Genomic DNA, 7,371 nt, shown 5'->3' with positions numbered 1-7,371 from the left:
CTGACCTCATGATCCGCCCGTCTTGGCCTCCCAAAGTGCTGGGATGACAGGCGTGAGCCACCGCGCCCAGCCCTGCTGCTATCTTTTTTAGAAATTTCCCTTTTTCTTTTTAATGCCTGCATTATATTACATCATATGGAGGGACTCCCATCCATGTTTTTATGTGGCTAGCCATTTTAGATGGCTTCCAGGTCTTTCGGTGTAATAAAAAATCCACATGGGCAAGTCTGTCTGAGACAGATTCCTATTTTAGGGTCAAATGGTGTATGCATTTGAAATGTTCGATAGTTTTGACCCCATTGCATTCCCCGTACGTTGTATCAGCCCACACTTCCATCAGTGACGTATGAAAGCAGTCCAGATTTGTAGCCAGCTGCCCGGCAGATTCCAGTGGACAGAAAACTTTGAGAACCACGTTTCGGGAAAGCACAGCAGAAGGAAGGTTAGAGGAGGAAGCTTTGCAGCTAGAGGTTAAGGGAGGGTGCCTGAAATAGCACAGCCTGTCAGGGAGTGCCAACGACTTGACTCCCCACTCTGAGACATCACAGATGATTCAATAAAAACACTTCAGCTTGCTTCCCCAGGAGCACGGCGCTCATGCCTACGACCCGTCAGAAGACGCTGTCCTGGAAGGTGAACATTCAGGACTGGGGTCCCCTGCAAGCGCTGACTTTTCACACCTGGCTTGTTCCAGCCAGTGACCCACCTCCTAGCGGCTTTGACCCCTGCCAGGGCGAGGAGGAGCTTTTCAGAGGTCACAGTTAATGCATCCCAGGTGAGAACAGCACAGCTCTTGGGCTACTCAAAAATAGCGTTCTTATTTACTCGTGAAATGCCACTGTGGTATCTGGAAGCTGCTTCAGACTTCCCCGTGGGGTTCATGGAAGGAGTAGGTGTAGAGACCACAGAAGCTGGCCTCGGTTTGAGGATCGCTGAAGCGGTGTAATAAATCCACCAGGAGCCATCATATTTTCTCTCCATTGGTATACATTTCAAATTTCCCCTAATAAAGGGCTTTGATAAATGTTTCTGATTAAGATACAGAGATGATTAAATGTACCTCGATTCCTTCATCTATTTTATAAAACCATTTCCGCGGCAGCTGAAAATTTAAAGCACCCATGTTAAACAGAGTTGAAAGCAACTTTTACACGCTGTGGGTCCCCCCTCCCTAATTTGTAGACTACTCCCCCTGTTTCATCTCCTAAAGACAAAATCCATCAAAAACTCTCCTGACAGCATCCAGATGCCTTGAATTGGCTGTAAAATATTTCAAGGTCTCCGAGTAATTTAATGCCCTATGAAAGTAAAATAAATTGTGTACAAATAATTCAATAAGCTCAGGGAAGTGGGGAAAAAAAAAAACATTAAGCATGTCACAGATGGCACCTCCAGGCAGTTTATCAAAGCAAGTTTCATAATTTAACAAAATCATCTTGGCATCACACACAAAGGCCTTCCTGTTTGATCCCGTAATAACACTGCTTTAGCACTTTCTGGGGAACTGGCTTCCAGTGCCGGAGCTGTTTCCAAGCATTAGCTAATCAATCATCAAAAGATATTTTTCACGCAGGCAGGCAGAACTCGGAATCCTCACTCGACCACCACGGAAGTGGCCAAGGAAGCTAAGAGGTTTTCTCAAGGTCACCTGTGGGGCAAAGGTCCCAGCTGGGGTCCCAGCTAATGAGTCTCTGGTTTCTTCTGCGCCCCGTGACAAGGCCTCCTCCTGCCTGGCTCAACCACTTGGCCAGCACCCAGTCGTCCGGAGAAGGCTGGAGGATGCTGGTCGGAGCTCCTGCTTTGAGCTTAGGGCTGAAATGGCCCTTCATCCGGGACAGCAACGTGCTTCTCAAAACAGAGTTTCCGAGTCATCTTCCGCTCCCCTGCCCTGAATCTCAAAGGGGACTCGGTTTGTTTTCCTTTCCAAAGAACAGAAAGCTTTGCTTTTGGCTAGGGGCCAAGGAATCCGACCCCTGAGTTTTGTCCAGCGACTTACATTTGTTTCTGGTTGTTTGTTTGTTTGGGGATATGTTTAAATTATAGAATAATACGTGCATAGGTTGAAAGGGAAACCTCACAGAAGGGTTTAAAGGTAAAAGAAGAATGACAAATAAAATGAGTAGATGTTCTCGGGGGAGGAGGAGCTTAACTGACCCTTCCTATACCCCCTCCCCCAGCACTTAGGGACTCACTTCTGAAGAACAGCTCAGGGAAAGGGAAAAGTGGAGACACCTGGCAGACGCCACCTGGTTGCCAAGGTTTACACCTCGTGATTGCCCCATGTGACGTGAAGACAAGGGCACGTTACCTCCGGCGTTCTTCCCTCAAACCCAGTCTAATCATGACGAAAACCATCCAACAACCCCCACCTGAAGGATGTTCGATAACATGCCTGACAAACATGAAAAACAGAGACTGAGAAGTGGCCACAGTCAGGAGGACCCGAAGGAGACAGGATGACCCTGTGCGGCATGAGCTCCCAATGGGACCCTGGAACAGGAACAGGAGCATTCGGAGGAACGGGGGACATTGGAAGGAGGTCTGAGGTCGACAGTAGTGAGTGCCAAGGCTGGTGTCTCAGTTTTGACAAATGGACATGGGAAGGGGAGATGATAACATATGGGGAAATACAACTGGCTAAAGGGTATACAGGAGTTCTCGGTATTACCTTTTTTAAAAATTTAAACTAATAAACTTTATTTTTAAGAGTGGTTTTAGGTTTACAGCCTCTGTATTATCTTTATAATTTTTCTGTAAATCTAAAACTATTCCAAATGCAGTTGTTTTAAATTTAAAGGTAAAATTTTCCTCCATCCCTTCTCCTGCCCCATTTGACAGAGATAACTACTGGAACGATTTCTAGAATATTCTCCCAGAATTCTGTGATGCATACACACATCCTTTTTTCCTTTTTAAAACCAAGATTGAGGCCGGGCACGGTGGCTCATGCCTGTAATCCCAGCACTTTGGGAGGCCGAGGTGCACAGATCATGAGGTCAGGAGTTCGAAACCAGCCTGACCAATATGGTGAAACCCCATCTCTACTAAAAATACAAAAATTAGCCAGGTGTGGTGGCGCACACCTGTGATCCCAGCTACTTGGGAGGCTGAAGCTTGAACCTGGGAGGCTTAGGTTACAGTGAGCCAAGATCGTGTCAATGCACTCCAGCGTGGGTGACAGTGCAAGACCCCATCACAAACAAACAAACAAACAAACAAGGTTGAATCCTCCATTCTATGTTTTTGGTTTCTTGCCTTCTTCATTGAATTTACACCTGGGAGGTACTTTTGTGGAGAATATAGTTGTACTTCATTCTTTCTAAGTGACTTTGAGGTCATCTATGGTTAGTATGTTCCCATAATTTTTTAAAACAGATCCTGATGGGTAGATCAGGCTGGCTTTGTTTACTTGTTATTATAACAAAACAACGAATCAGGTGTATCACAGAAGTCAATAAACACAAGAACTTTATTCACTCAAAATCAGCTTCACTCATAATTTTAAAAGTCTAGATAAAGAAGAGGCTGGGCACAGTGGCTCATACCTGTAATCCCAGCACTTTGGGAGGCCGAGGCAGGTGGATCACCTGAGGTCGGGAGTTTGAGACCAGCCTGGCCAACATAGTGAAACCCCATCTCTACTAAAAATACAAAAAAAAAAAAAAATCAGCCAGGCATGGTGGTGGGCGCCTGTGATCCCAGCTGCTTGGGAGGCTGAGGTAGGAGAATCGCTTGAACCCAGGAGGCAGAGGTTGCAGTGAGCCGAGATCGTGCCACTGCACTCCAGCCTGGGTGACAGAGGGAGACTCCGTCTCAAAGAGAAAAAATAAAAAGATGATACTGACATGCCATTTTTGATTTCTGGGATTGGTAAAGATTGAGAAGTTTGATTGCCACCAGTCTGGTGAAGGCGTGGAGAAACAAACTCTCATTCCCACTGCTTGAAGGAGGGTCAGTGGGTGAAAATGCTTTGGGATAATTCTGACAACATACATACCCATTTAGAAGGTGCTTGGCCGGTGACCTCTTTTTGAGAAGGGTGTTGGGTACGTAGGTGTGTTTACTTTGAGACTAACCTTTGGGTGACACATTCATGACTTATAACTTCTCTGTATGTTATACTTTAACCAAAAGTTAAGAACAAAGGTCTCTAGATTTGAGCAGGCCCCCTGGCATTCCTTTTTGAGAAATACATGGAAATAAAAGACTGGAAGTCTCCAGACGTGATCCTCTCCCTGGCTGAATTATATTCCCCGTACCCACAGAAATTCCATTATATATATATATATATAAATGTTCTTCAAAAAATCTGTGCAAAATCTAATAATTTCTTAATACGATGTGATACTTATTAGGTTTAAAAAGTCATACAAAATCATACCTTTACCTAAATTTCCACGACTGGGCTCACCATTATTAAATGGCATAATAATTGAGATTCTTTTTCTTCCTTCTCATTTGCAAAGACTTAAAAAAACTTCCTAGGATTTAGAGAATTAGAGATTAGGTTGGGGAAAAGAGAAAAGGGATGGGAGTTAACAGAGTTATTGTGCTATAACCTGTTAACCAAACTTTTCTATGAGAAAACACAAGGTAAAATCAAAGGTGCTGCAAGTACTAAAAACCAAACTAAAGATCTGGAAGAAGCAGGCACAGACCTCTGCAAGGGGCTTTCAGTGCATGGCCTGCTGCTAAGACAAGCAATATGCCGCTTTAAGAATGAGAAGCAAATGACCAGTTTTCCCTCTTGGTACAAGCTGGAGGTCATGCTTGGGAATTGCAGGAAAACATTTAGACAGCCTCTCTGCTCCCCCAGGGGGTATCGGCAGGCCTGGATTGAAAATTGATACCCACATGTATTTTTGTAAAACCCCTCGACATTCCCTAGGACTGAATTGGTGGTCCTCAGTCCCCAAGTCCTAGCACTCAGTGGGAAAAAAGACATTGACCTCCTCCATGGAGGCGTTTCTCCCCTCCTCCCACCCCAGAATCAAGTCCAACCTTTATTTGGCTGCTCTTTGATAAAGCAAAGTCTCCTCTGATTTCCCCGTATTTTTCCAGCTTCTGCGTGTCACGTGAGCCTTTTACATTATTAATAAAAGTTTCAAATTCAGTTACTTTGCTCTTGAATATGAAAGCTTCTCTTTGGGGGACTTTGAAACACACTAGATGCAAACTTTCCATGAAGGCACTTAGAGATAAAGCGTGATGATCATCCTCCTTTGAACATCTAGAGATTTTAGAAAGCAAGACCGCCCATGGAATCTGGAATTGTATTTGCACTAAAAGAAAAGGCAGAGAGGACTCACAGAGCTCTCCGTTTTCATGTGGCATAATTAAAAGTTTACTTTCTTCAGGCTGTTGCCATGGGAGCAGCATTTGGTTGCATGTCTAAAAATCATAAAGGCCGGCGGGGACAGATGAAGGCAGTCGAAAATGATTTGAGAAGGTGTTTTTAAGAATGTGTGGTTTGAGAAGGGCAGATTGGAGGTGGGGAGGAAGAGAACAGATGAATGCATCCAAATGGTTCTTTTGACTTGAATTATTTTTGCCTAGAGGCAAATTTTTAAAAGATCTTCATGTTCCGAGTAAAATTCTAGCCAGAGGTTGATGGCTCTGATTGCTCCTAAATGGAATTATTCTCATAGTCAACATTTCCTTAGGAAACGGACTTTGCTTCCTTGTCTACTGCAACAGCAGTGCCCAGACACAAATAGGTTTGAGGAAAGAGCTAGTTTACTATTCAGACTGGCAAGATAGATTCCTGGGGAGCGAGGCTCAGTGAATAATCCAAAAGCAACATAGTCTAGGCTTAGCCCAGTCCCTGCCTTTTCTAGAAGATCTTTCTGAAGTGCTTTGGTTCACATGGATGTCTTCGTTAACCAAATGCCATAAGGACAGCTTCTACTTTGTCCTCTGGGCTGGGCCGAGGTCTCACCAGGCTGCTCTGGGACTTCCGATTTTGATGTGGTCTTTAACAGTGCAGCTCTGGGAGCTGACATATCTGGTCAGTCCTTTCCGGCCCTTAAGGCAAAGTTCCCCGGACTACCTGGCTTAGGAGCCATGAACATTTATTCCTCATGGGTCTGGGGGCTGAATGCCTGAGATCAGGGAGCTGGCTGGGCTGGATTCTAGTGAGATCTGTCTTCTGGACACTGGACTGTCAGTTTCTCCTTGTGTCCTCACGTGGTGGAAGGGGCGAGGCAGCTCCCTGGGGTCCCTTTTATAAGGACACTTTATCGCCTCACAGGCCCCCACCCTCATGAGCTACTCTCCTCCTCCAAAGCCCCCACCTCCTAGCACCTTCCTATTGGAGGTTAGAGTTTCACCATATGAATTTTGGGGGACACACACATTGCACCTGGTTTGAATTCTGGTTCTATCACAACAAGCTGAAAAGCCTGACCAAGGCCACCTGCAGCTCAGCTTCCTTGGAGGCATAAGATCAGCTGCATTTCAGAGGCCCCAGTGAGGATGGCAGGAGAAAGCAGACTCAGTGCTTGGCTTGGAGCAGGCACATGGTAGGTGCTCAGGAATTAGGAATTCTCCTTCTCGTCAGCAGGTCCTTCCTGGCTTCCACTGCCTCTCACCCTCACGAGGCTCAGCACTCATGGACTGATGACTGGGGACCTCCAGCTTCCTGTTTATTGGGATGAAGTGATCATTAACTATGGAGTGTGGGTGAACTCTGCACTGGTCACTCTGAATACATTGTCTCACTTAATTCCCACTACCCACCAGGAACACTTAATTCCCACTACTCACCTGGAACACTTAATTCCCACTACCCACCTGGAACACTTAATTCCCACTACCACCGGGAACACTTAATTCCCACTACCCACTGGGAACACTTAATTTCCACTACCCACCGGGAACACTTAATTCCCACTATCTACCAGGAAGCAGGCGCTGCTCTTATGCCCATTTCATAGTCTAGGAAACAAAGATCAGGATGCACCTGGTGGACTGACCAAGTGCTGTGGACCGAATGTGTGTGTGTTCCGCAGAATCCATCCGGTGAAACCCTAACCTCCAAATGGGAAGGTGCTAGGAGGGGGAGCCTTGGGAGATGATGAGCTCTTGAGGGTGGAACCTCCTGAAGGAGATTAGTGCCCTTATAAAAGGGGCCCCAAAGAGCTGCCCCACCCCCCCGCCATGTGAGGACATGACAACAAGTGGGCAGTCTGCAACCGGTAGGGGAGCCCCCCTAGAATCTGAGCTGGCTGTACCCTGATCTCAGATTTCCAGACTCCGGGACCATGAGAAACAGATTTCTGCTGTTTGTAAGCCATGAAGTTGGTGATGCTTTATCATAGCAGCCTGCACGAAGACACCCAGGTCCCCAGCTCAGGAATGGTGGAGGGGGCA

Source organism: Piliocolobus tephrosceles, chromosome 10 (assembly GCF_002776525.5).
Source record: "Piliocolobus tephrosceles isolate RC106 chromosome 10, ASM277652v3, whole genome shotgun sequence".
Taxonomy (NCBI): Eukaryota; Metazoa; Chordata; class Mammalia; order Primates; family Cercopithecidae; genus Piliocolobus; species Piliocolobus tephrosceles.
This window is presented reverse-complemented; position numbering follows the sequence as displayed.